This window comes from Plodia interpunctella, chromosome 12, assembly GCF_027563975.2.
Source record: "Plodia interpunctella isolate USDA-ARS_2022_Savannah chromosome 12, ilPloInte3.2, whole genome shotgun sequence".
In the NCBI taxonomy this organism is placed as follows: Eukaryota; Metazoa; Arthropoda; class Insecta; order Lepidoptera; family Pyralidae; genus Plodia; species Plodia interpunctella.
Window position 1 is genome coordinate 326567 of NC_071305.1, and position 13433 is coordinate 339999.

The following is a 13433-nucleotide window of genomic DNA, read 5'->3' on the forward strand; positions in this document are numbered from 1 at the left end:
ATTTTATGCCGGGTGGGTAAAATAGGAAAAATAAAGCTTAGTATGATGTAATTTTGTAGGCATTTTTTATAATTGAATTCCGAATTATAGGTTGATATACTTATGTATTCACATTCACACTATACAAATTATTTTGGAATTATGTCTATATGAGAACTCCTTATCGGTATGATTTAGTAAATGCAGCAGATAGCTCAAATAATGGATGTAAGTATTATGAAAACCGATAAAATAAAAAGTTTTCTTGTCGTAAATTCGTTTGGGGCATCAACAGACGGTGGAGTCTCTCCAGGCGATCGCTCAGCTATCGGTCGGTATTGTCACCACATGGCGGGCTCCCATTGGCTCTAAACGTGGTCAAATAAAAAAATGGGTACTTTTTTTTCATTCATAAAATATATCGACAAACAACGACAGCCAACCTTTATGTAACGTAATGTCACCTTCCCACTTTATTATAACTGTGATGTGTGTTTTTGTTGTCCTTCTTTCACGTTGAAGCGGAGCTTTAGTTTGGTATTTTTGGTACGGAGACAGTAATTGGGAAGCTAGAGAGTGAGTTCTAGAGTCTAGTGTTTACTTTTTTTTACAACAATTTAATTTAATTTTTTAAAAGTTATTTGGAAACTATCTCGAAAAGATTTTTTCGATAAACTTGTCTGAATCTCCTCACCGTCACTCCTCCTTTAAACCTCCTGAAATAATTATGGTAAATATGCATCGCTTTAGGTTTTGCTGTCTGGGTTTCCGATTTATTTATTTGTAGAATTGAGCAGAATGAGCAGTACCATGCCGAGCGTACCAGAGAGTCAGTACGAGCTCGTCCCCGGCTAGTTGGGGCGGTGGCTGTTTGCTCTACAAACTTGTGGCCGAGGGCACTGAGATCTGTTGTGCCATCTGCTCAAGAGGCAGTCGGGATTTCACAGTCATTTTATTTATTTAGAATCTAAATAATACCGATAATCTTATCCGATTAATAGCGATAACTTTAAAATATAATGGAATGTTCTTAAATTATTAGAGTGTGAATTTCGAAATCTTTGATTTTGATGTTTAAAAGATTTGTTATTTCTATCAAGTAGGTGAGGATGAGATATAATATAATCTTTATCTTTAAAATCAATTAAAATCTTTAAAATCAGCGTAGTTACATTTATTTTCTTTTCTTTTTCATATGCATAAAATTACAAGTTGCGGTACGAATTATTACGATATAACAGAAGCCAAGTAGTTAGTTGTAATGCAGGGAGTGAATCAATGAGTATTATTATATCAAAATAGATTTATAGAAAATATAACAATTTACCAAGGCCAAGCAAGCAATCTGAGTTAACTACGTAATCTTTCCGCCATTTCGCTCTGGACCAACATAACATAATGCAAATCATTAAATCTCATCATCTAATATTGGACAACAGACAGCCGGACAAAGGGCCTTATTATCACCATATTATTTTAATATTGTTGCAATACCCACAATACCGGCTCTATTATTATTTGTACAAACACTAATGAGCGTGTAGGCACCTCTTTTCAAACCCAATATACTCTTACCACCTGATTATAGAAAACGCGACCTTAATGTATTCAAATAGAGTAGTTTAACACTTGTAGGAGTTGATAATAATATTGTGGATGATACAAAGGAGTGACACGGGATGCGTCTCGAGCTGTCACGTGGAGTTTTGAGAGAAAATAAATGTGTAATTATGATTAGAGGAATCTTGTCGAGTGTTCGGGGAAGGGTGGTCCGCATGTTATATTAGGCTCGACTTTTATTATGTAACGCTGTGAAAATAACTCGAGTTACGATGAGGATTGTTACGGCAAGAGGTGTGATCACTTGATGTGTTCAAAATTGTGCGTAAACACGCCATGGACTAGATATTATGAGCTTGTAAAGACCTCGCTTGTTATCTTACTTTTCTTTGTCTTTAATCGATCTTGTTAATTATATCTATTGAAATTAACCTGTAATTAACCACATTCGATGAATATTATGTGCTCTGTAAGTGTTCAATTTTACAAATCGAGTCTGTTTAAAAACCAAAATATTTCCAGAATACTTCAAGTATTCTTACATAGAAAAGGACCAATATCAAATTAGAGAAAAAAAATACCTTGATTTCTCCATGTTAAGTCCAATAAATGTTTATATAAAATCATAAGTGGAATAAATCTTAAGAAAAGACAAGATCAATAAAATAAAATTTGTGAATACCGAAAACAAGCACAACATTTGATATACACAGAATATATAACAGCTGATACACAGATATATAACAGCTGAATTGTGTTCCTACTAGTATACTGCTAGGTGCACTTTAACAATTCAGTAAGATGACCAAAATGCAAATACCCATCGAGGGTTCACGGGTTTAGGGTCAGCTAAGGATTTGTTGGTACTCCAAACCCCTGCTATTACTCTGAAAAATTCAAGAGAAAAGCCCTGAAGCGAGCCCGCACTTGACGTGCGTCCTCTCAAATTGGACGGTGTTTACGGCTGTACCCAAACTATTTGTGATTGGTCCTCCTGCTGTAACCCTTACGCCGCTCATTATTCTATTTCCTCGTCTTTTTCGGGTATTTGTTTGCGGTCAAGATGTGCACTCAACTTTGGAGCAATTTGCAACTTATATTGAAGAAGTAAACAAATACATGTTCTTCAATTATTTACTAGGTTATCTTATAATGTTAGATGTTTAGGCTTATCCAGAAATACTAATTCATGCCATGTGAAATATAGTATCAAATCGCGCCTGCGCAATGTACTTATCTCTCAACTCATGTACTCGGAAGTCAGCAGACAGATATTATATCAACAAAAATATGTAAATCTTTGTTTATTCAATTTCCATCTACTGCAGTATCGGATACAATTCCGGGAGTAATCTAGTTAGTGTGGTTTATGTTCTGGAGCGGGCGCCCGCGGGGTGATTTGTGTCGTCGACTGCTTTAGCTCTGTGCTCTTGTCACTAGGGTTGCCATCTCTTCTAATGAGAGAGACTATAACTACGCTGAAATAGGGAAGAAACTTTGTCCTAAAATGGTATTCCGGCCGCGAGAGACCATTTAAAAATAAAATTCGGACATAATATACATATATAAAGCCAAAGATAAAAAATTAAAATACCAGTCACAGTCCGGCTGATCACAGTTTAAAGCGGCCGCTCTTGTAAGAAGAAACTTTGATTTTGAAGAATTATTAAGTACTAAGACTTTGACGATAATTTAACCTGCGCAGAAAAACGCAAAATACGCCATTTTATCTAAACGTATTGGTGTAGAAACTTATGTGGCACGAGTACGATTCGAACTTGGAACCTTTATTTTCTCAGACAGTTAACCATTACACCACCACCGCTTTAAGTTTTATAATATGTTGATTACAATTCTGAATACCTTGAATAAAATTATATACTACGAGAAATATTAAAAATGTTGAACTGTTCCAAGCCATTCCAGAAAGTAGTGTAACTATAGATGTTATATTCGATCTGAATCCAATACGCGGTGGGCGAGATGACCACCGTACGTACAGCTGAGCATACAGCCCACCGTCATGTTTAATTGCCCAGGTGTTTACAAACATTGGCCCGTCATTGTAACAGGTAATACTGTAGTGTATCATTGATCTATTAGCTGAAAATTGTAATGTTTTTAAAATAACACATTTTGTAACCACAGTCTAAAAGATTGCTATTAATTTTCCAACTGTGAAAAAGGCTTCATTATTTATTATTGAAACAATTACCTACGTCTGTGTGGAATTCTACTGGTAACTAGTTCTAGTGGAAAATTAACAGCAACATTTTACTCTGTGGTTGCAGAATGTGTTATTTTAAAAACGACAATTTTTCATGGAGTTGTCAAGTGCAATGAAAAGAGTGAGATGAATGAAAAGAGAGAGAAAAAGGGTGAGATGCATAGTGGATTTTAACTTTGACTTTAACCTGCGCCGATGATGTTTAGACAAAGTAGCGTACTAATTTCTGTGCATGTTAAAGTTAACGTCAAACTTGACTAGTACAACTCACTCTAAAACTGTAATCTCCGTCCATTGGTCCATTATTATTACAGTTTCTCAAAAGTATTCCAACAATAAATTACTCTAACTATTAACCCAAGTCGACATGACAAACAGACATCCAGACAATGAGTGCCTGATTATGTGTTCCCAAGTGTTGTGTGTTAGACTTTGTCGCTAACATTCCTCAACTGTTTGGATATCGTTACCCGCGACGCGTCCCCTCAATGATCGTGTAACTGAATTATAGTTTTTTGTGCACAATAGGCTTGTAAGTGTAGGCAAACAATTGTTATGATGCTTGAGGCCTACGATCACCAACTTACAAAAAATATATCCCGTCCTACTAATAATAAAAAGTTTGTGAGTCTGTTTGTTACTTCTTAAGGCTACAGCGGCTGGGCCAATTTTAATCAAATTTGATGTTGACGTAGGTGTTAGCTTAGATTATCATATAGAATGCTTTTTATTCCGAAAGTACGCGATTTCCGCAGGATTTGATAAAAAAGTCTGATTGTCAATACCACTTTATGATGTATATAGCGCTATTGTGCATAAAACGTATGTATTTTTTCAATACTTACCCGGCTAATAGCGCGGAGTGCAGCCAGTATACCTATGTATTGTATAAAATAATAATATATAACCCTTCTGAAGTATATAGTGTATAGTGACCAACACTATTTAAATGAGTTTCTTTCGGTATTTCTTTTCTGAATGGATGTTCCCAAATGCTAGTGGTTTGGAGCTTTCCTAAATATTATACGGTTTAGAATATGACTTTGCACAAAAACCTCACAACCGTGAAATTCTTCAAAGAATTATAGTAGTATGAGCAATATGAATGGTAATATTCAGTCTTTTCACTTCGTAAACAAATCCATCATTAAAATCGGCATCCAATCAACGAAACTCGATGGAAAACTGATAATTTCCGTGGCAATCTGTATTAATGTTATTACCATCAGTATTACCGGACGGCACTATTGAAACCAATTCGCAATAACGCAAATCCCGCTCAGATATGATAATCGTGTATTGGACGCTGTGCCCGCCGCGTGAGTGCGGATAGCGTATAGAGTTTAATGTGTGCTTATTGCGGATAGAAGAATAAATAAGGTTCTTAAATAAATATAATAAGCAAATATGGTGATTCCGATACTTTATAAATAATTTGAAATACAAGCTAAGATTGTACTAAAATTAAAAAAAAAACAAATCATACAACAGACAAGTTGAAATAAATAAATACCTTATTTCTGGAGAACCTTCCTGGTGATAATGTTGCCTGTTAGCTGGCAATGTTATGTGTACCTTAGTCGCCTCGTAACCTAGAGCGGAACCACATGGCACATGAAGACGAGCATCTAGTCAGTTGTATTCACTCACGTTTCCGAACTGAGTAATTAAAAAACCATATTAGGGACATGTTGAAGGCTGGGGAACTCCCTTTGACGCTTAAGTATAATCCGATTGGAAATGTTCTGAAGAGTGCCTTTTTAAAGTGGACTTAGAGAGAGAGTGGCTAAGCCTTATGTCGGTTAGGAAACGTCCACCGTGCGGTTCCTTAATCGGTTGCGGTGTCTCTTGGACTTATTTTCTGATGAGCTAAGTGGAAAAGGATGAGTACATGATTGAATCTAAGTAAACTATTTACATCTACACTTAGATTTAATCATGGATCGAATGTTTTTTTATGTAAAAAGTCTTACCACGCCTTTGTAAATTTTTACAGCAATATAAATTAAAATAGACTTTTTAGGAAATCACTTTAGTGGTTAATAAAGGTTCTACGTTAGAGTGTATAAAACTAAAATTTAATTTAGTTAACTTAGTAATATTATAAAGAAAAAATGTTTGCAAGTTGTGTAGGACATTTTCTGATTTTTAATTAATAATTAGATCTAGTTCACCGTTTCAATTCGTCATAATACGCTGATTTTTGATTATTACTATACCTCTATAATGAAAATATAGTTTTCACAACTTGTTATTTTGCTTCACAATGTCTGTTTGTCAGTTGTCTATGATTCATGATGGAGCCAGAGAATGCCAAATATGCTCAGTATAAACACGCAACCATACGTTACATACATATGTTTGGAGAAGGCGTGGGTTAAGCAGCGTTTTTGACAATAAAAATATATTATATTTGTCTTCCTTAACTAAGTATGTTTTACTGTAATTATTATAATGTAATATATTGATTATTATTTCTTATTGTCCCCCGTATAAGAACCACATGCACAATCAATCAATCATCATTTCAACAAAAGTTTAAATGCAACTACATTTGACTGCAATATCCGCCTGAATGCAACTTTTTCCCTCAATATGACGGGAAGGCGTTAAACGCTAACCGCCGGACGGACAGACGGACAATGCAACCAGCCATGCATGTATACAATGTTGTTTCAGAGCGTCATTATGAAAATAACATGCGGTGTCACCGGTTACTCAAATGTTGGAGGTAAAAATAAAGTGCAATAATAATAATAATAATAATAAATTCTTTATTTAGCCATTATGACATAGAACACATTACATAGTACACAAAGGGAGTAGGTACATGTTTATATAATTGTATTATAAAGTCCCCTGCTCCAACCAGACACAATCAATCTCTGAACTAGACGTTAGTCTGTATCTCAGAGACCGTTGCCCCGGGGTGGTAGGGAAATTTATAGAGTTTAGTGCTTATGGCAATAAGAACAGAGTAATGATCTAGGTTTCCCAAACTAGACTAGTCTGTTATTTTTGGGAAACCTTATTTAAAAGTTACTAAAGAAATGAAACCTTAGCTAGGAACTTAACTAAATTGATTTGCTGGGTACAAAAGGTGGCATGTGTGAAGTGTGTATGTGTTTGTGTGTGTGTGTGTGGGTTGTGTGAAAATAAATGTGTGTTTGTTAGGAAATTGAAAGCAGGATTTGGATACAGAATGGAAGACAGTTAGAGTAACAGGTTTTCGGTTTCGTCGTAATTTAATGAATGTAGAAATTTTTGCACACGTTTTTTGCAAACAAATTTTGAGCATGAGTAAATATTGCTTTCTTTGTTTAATTTATTATAAAGTTTTGCGCCTAATACACTGAAGTTTCTGGCTGCTGTTGATGTTCTGTGTTGTGGTATTATGCAAACCTTATACTGAAGATGTCGTCGTCGGTTAGCGTTGAGGTTTGGGTCAAACTTTAGCAGAGAGTGTTTTTTAAGTACCGTCTGTAACACAAAGAGCTGCCTCACTGCCAACACTTTTACGTCGGTGTAAAGCTGAGAGGTTGGGTAACGGTATGGTTTACGTGTCATCACTTTAAGGACAGCCCTCTGTGCCCTTTCCAATGGCAGTAAGTTTGTTTTTGCTGCTGACCCCCAGACCCGAACACCATACATTAGAATAGACTGACATAGGGCAAAATAGGTATTTTTCAGTGTATCAGAATCCGCCACGTTTCTAAGATTTTTAAAGACAAATATCATTTTCCGCACGCGGGAAATAAGCGACTTAATTTGTAGTAGCCATTTTAATTTTTGGTCTAGAATAATACCAAGATATTTGACGTTAGTTACTTGGGGGATAACTGAACAAGTGCAATTCGGGGTCAGGTTTTGGCATATATGGGCTTTGATTACAAAATTGTGATGTGAAGGAAGTGTTGTCGAATTAAGTCCAAATGGCAAACAATTAGTTTTTGATAAATTAAGCGAGAGTAGGTTATCAGATAACCAAGACATAACAACGGCCAAGGCTGATTCTGCATGTATTTGGGCTTCTTCCCATGAGCGACCGGATACTAATAAAGCTGTGTCATCAGCATAAGTATATATGTTACAAAAAGGAATTGTTAGTTTGCACAAATCATTGATATATATAATGAAAAGTGTGGGGCCAAGGACACTTCCCTGCGGGACTCCAGTTGTTATGTACTCCTCTTCACTTGTGTATTCTTCAATTTTTACTTTTTGTGTCCGATTAGACAGGTAACTTCTAAAAAGATCCAAAGCCACACCACGGATACCGACAGCCTCCAACTTTAAAAGAAGTTTGGGGATAGAGACGGTGTCGAAGGCTTTTGATAGATCTAGGAATAATCCTAGTCCTTTTCTCTGTTTTTCAAAGCAGTCAACTATGTCATCAACCAGTGCAGATACTGCATCCTCCGTCGATCTACCCGCTCTGAAACCATACTGATTATTTGAGATTATATTATTAGCATTAAGGTATCTGAGTAGCCGAGAATTAATAATTTTTTCCAATAATTTTGACATTGCAGTAAGTACAGATATCGGACGATAGTTGGTGACATCGTCTCCATCACCACCCTTATAAATTGGATGAATGATGGCTTTCTTAAATGCATCTGGGAAAACTCCACTTGTGAGTGATAGTTGAAAGATATGTCTTAGTAATGGGACAAAAATTTCACGTGATGATTGCAGAATACGGGATGAAATGTTGTCCCACCCAGTAGCGCAATCTCTTCTTAAATTCATTATGTGGTCATTAATTTCGTCATTAGTGACATTAAAAAGAGCAAAGGAGTTTCGAGGGGATGAAACTGGTGCTGTGGGAGGTACAAATGAAGTTTTATTAGTTTGCCCTATTGTATTAGCTAAGTTTCTCCCAACATTTACAAAGTAGTTATTAACCTCATTCACAGATTTGGTAGGATCATGTGTAGACTTTAGGAGGGCTTTAGAACTAACGCGTGATGGTGCAATATTTGTGATTTCTTTGATCGCCTTCCATTTTAATTTGGGATCATTTTTTGTCCTCATTAGAGCCTGCCTATTGTATTCTTTCTTCAATTTCTTCAAAAGTTTATTGATATAATTTCTGTATCTTGAATAAGTAATCGCAAGCGTGACGTTATTGTGTTGTTTTTTTAATTGTTTATGCATTCGGTCTCGATTTCGTATGCAGCGTAGAAGGCCTGGCGTAATCCAAGGCTTCAGATTTCTCTTACTACGGGGGGGTGTGTACCTAACGGTGTTTTTGTTTATTATATCACTGACTGATGAAACCAAAAGATCTGTAGCAGAATTTACGTTTTGAAGCTGTTTTATTTGCGAAAAATCAAAAGAAGCTAGGTCAATTTTTATTTGTTCATAGTTTATTTTAGTACTTGTTATGGATTTAACAGATTTTTCTCGTGTCAACTGAAGCGACAGCAATGTTGGATAGTGATCGGTGATAGAAGATTCGAGAACTATTGCAGTGGAATTTTTATCAGTTTTTAATAAAATATGATCAATACATTTTTGCAGTCGAGTGGGATAGGTATACGTCGGAAGCAAACCGTGTGCTGCCATCAGGTTGAGGTAATTGTCAGAACGGTTATCGCTGTCACAAGTGTGTATATCTATATTAAGATCTCCTATTAAACCAACTGTTTTATAGGATTTTAGGGTCAATAGAAGATCATTGATAGAATTTAAGAATATGTCTGTGTTTTTATATGATGGTGATCTATAAACAGCTATGAAAGCGAACTCCGCTCCAAGTGTACAAACTAGACAATCAGCTTCCTTTATAATTTTAGGTTCGAAGACATTACAATCCAAGGTGTTTCTAATGTATATAACGACGCCTGCATTTTGATTGCCATCATCTATCGTTTGATATGATGTAAAGTTATTCAATTTAGGGAGATATGGCGTAACTGATAACCAACATTCTGTTAAGATGATAATATCACATTGTATGTTTAAAGTTGAAAGAAGTGTTTGGAATTGGTCAAAGTTGCAGTTTATGCTACAAATATTCAAATGAATAACAGTCAGAGATTTTTTATTACAATTTATATATTTGAAACATTGATCCGGTGCACATAAATAACTTTGTGATACATTAAGCGCCTCCAACTCATTGAAATAAGAGCTGATATCTGTCATATTATTTTTAATAATAAATTTATTGTATTATTATTTTTTAAATAGAGTTGGAATTGCGCACTGTACCACAAAAAGAAGGTCATTAAGTATAGACAATTATGCTTATCAAGATACGTATTCATATTTTGTGTTGTGTATAACGAATTAAGTGTAAGTGTTATAATATATGTATATGGTTTGTGTGATATAAGTGATGTATGTAGATTATATAATATGAAACTTTTATATTCCCAGCAAATGTTATTAAACAGATAAATTTGTAAATAAGGATAGGCTAAGTAAATGCAAAAACACATATTGTAAGAAATTTTCATAATAAAAGGCTCAAATAATACAGACAAATGGTTTGTACTGACATATAGTCATTGTTTTGTTAGGAGAGAGTTCAGCGTGATTTCAGAGTCTACGCGAATCGCTTTCGATTGCTCATCCTTCTTCATGTAAATATTTCCGTTTCCGGTCCAGCAAAACTTGTAATTGTTGGCTTTAGCGTATTCTCGGGCCTCGTAGAACAGCTTCCTGTTGCTTCCTGCAAGGTACTCGGATATGTATATGGGGGTGGGGTCCCCTGCAAGGCCAATATTGGAAGTGTTGAGTCGTTGGTCTCCACTGTGATCTTTATTATATTTGCGTGCCGCTGCCAGAACTTTATTCTTCAGGTGAACAGATTGAAATTCGGCAACGATTATTTTATTCTTTCCTATGCGGTAAGTGTCACGTATATCCGAGGGTAGGATTTCCACATGTAGTGCTTGTCCTATATTTTGTAGGTGGGCCGTCAGGTCCGTAAACGATTCTTCCTGGACCGCTGGAACATTTCGTATTTCAACATTGGATGGACGAGAAGTCTGCTGCATGTTCTCTATTTTCTTCTCTAGGCTGACTATATAGTTTTGTTGATCAAAGCGCTCTTTTTCAAGAAGCTGTATTCTTTTCAACATATTTTCATTACTATTTTTTAGGCTTTCCAAGGTATTTTCAATTTGCACGTTAGATTTTTGGATTTTAATATTTTGTTTTTTGATCTCAGCGACCTCTTCTATTAGTTTATTCATCATTTTTTGTTGATTAATAGATGATGTGTGGAGTGCCTCCATCATTTCCCTCAAATCACTGCTAAATTGATTCACTTGGGTAGGTGATGAGGAGCCCTGACGCGGCCTTTTATGTCGTGTGGTAATATTGTGAAGGAGGTCCTCAGAACTTATTTCGGTGCGAGGGATTGACAAATCAGTGTCTGATTTTGACATATTTGGTGTTGTTGGTGGAGTACGCTTTAATGGCATGGAAAAGCTTTATTTTCGGGAATCGTTAGTATCAACCGCTTTACGGCGCCGTAGTCAAATGAAAAAGATAGGCTGAGCAAATAGTAGAAAATGAAAATGCGTAGGCACACAGCTGATTCACCTTTCTGGACTGGATAGATATAAGTTGCAAGTAATCCTTTTGTTGTAATTAATATTTTGCTTCGAAACTCTGGCCAGGCTATAAATTATTAAACTTTTTGTTATTACTTAGCTATAATAGGCAACAGTATTATTATTGTGATATAATGAACAGGTTTATAATTATTTGGTATGATTTCTTCTGTGATATAATCGCAAGCGCCGGTAGCTTAATTTTAAATCATTCACTTGCACTGTTTCACTTCACTTAACTTAGAATAGCATAGGTGCGAGAAGGAGCTACAGAGTGTCCACTTCTTTGTAAATGTAGAAACCATTCGTGCGAGACACTGAGCGCCCGGGTTAAGCGCCGTAGGCCGGAGGTCTTGTGGATTGGTCTTGTTGGTACGTCTGCGTCCAGCGACCGTAGACACGGTGACACGGTGTTAAGGGTCGTAAGAGAGAGGTCTAGATCACTGGTTTTGCTCGGAATGGCTCATAGAAACGTGCGCATGCGGTGGCTGCGAGAACCGTACTCGAATGCAATGCGTCGAGATTAAATAAGGACGTTGCATTTGTGTATTGTGATAAAGGCAATGCGAGTGTAAACTGTGTAAAACTCTGCGATGTTTTAAAATGTTAAAGAATTCATTAACTAGGTCTCACCTTACCTATGTAAAAAATAATTGGCAGATTTATTGTTGTATAAATAACACATTTCACTAATTCTACAAAACGAATCTTTTTCTAGTATAAAAAACATTTGAATAATTTCAAAGACACTCACTAAGTATGAGGCTGAAATAGGTCCGATAATCTTAATAACCACAAATTGTTACTACGGATCGTAGTTAAAAAAATTGACAAGATAATTCTCGTCTATCACCTGGCAATTGATGAAATGAGCCTCGTGGCCCAAATCAAACAAACATAATTATTTATTAGACAAATTACTCGTGCAGCGGTATTGGGACGATTACGGAGATCGGCGCAGGCGCAGAGGCCGGCCGGACGGACAGTCGTGCGATTGACCAAAAACGCCTATTCACGGTCGCTAGTTGCCTGGTTAGCAGCTGTTGCGGCGGCCTAATGTATAGGCGGAAGCGTTTTAAGCTAAAAAGGCGGTTCTTTTATTTTATGAAATTCTGGAAAAATTACATGGTTGAAATTCAATTGTTAATATTATTTATATGAAACGTTCAGTTGGCGACTTAGTTAATAAGGTGTCATGATGACAATTGTTGTTATCTTATTACCTAAGTCGCCAATATTTATAAACTCGACTTGAAATGATCTTCTAAATAGGTCTAAAGTATTCAGTATTAGGGGAGACCAAAATCGACTACATATGTTCACGTGAGTACCCGTATTTTTTAAAATGTATCGCTGGCAAAGACCTTAGTTGTTAATAGAATAATTGGACAAATTAATGATAATCAAGTAATTTTATGTTTATTATCTAATCACTCAAATTATTTTTAGGCGAGTATATATTTCTTCTAATACACAAAAATAAAAAGAACTTTTATGGAAGATAGTAATCTCTAGAATTTTCTTTTTCTATTATTTTCCGAAGGGGCTCTATTCGTAATTAAATAGATAAGGTTCGAAGTCAGGCGTCAGCCTCACAACTCGCGTCAGCTTAAGCTTCATACCCCACACACAGCATATAATTTGTGGCGACCCATCTTGTTTATTTACCTGTCCCTATTTCCTCACCATCGTTAGCACACTGACTTGCAACTGCACCCGGTTGCATCCGTTTTCCTAATCACGTAATTACAGGGCGTGCCACTTGCCCATCCAAAGTGGAACGTCTGTTTTAATAAGGCATCACAATCGTGTTAGCGGTTAAATCAATTAACGAATTTCGCCATTGATATGACATTTCCTGTTTTTTGTTGGCGAAGATATTTTTAATCAAATACCATCAATCAAAATATAAATAACGTTATCAGAAAGTTATCGTTATAAAGTTATTCCCCTTCAATTGATTGTGTTACAAAGATCGGGGAAAATCCGATAGAAAAACTTGGTTATGAAGTGAAGCCGTATCGATTTGAGCGGTGTCTCGTCTGGTTGGCTTTAAAAGAGATTATTTTACTCACTTTTAGAAAACTCTAGACATT

General features: G+C 35.9%; 1 protein-coding gene across 2 annotated transcripts in view; it reads left to right on the top strand.

Annotated features, from left to right (window-relative positions):
- The window catches only part of LOC128673999 (visual system homeobox 2-like), a 98999-nt gene that overhangs the window by 67554 nt on the left and 18012 nt on the right, over nt 1-13433 (top strand). The window lies entirely within an intron of this gene.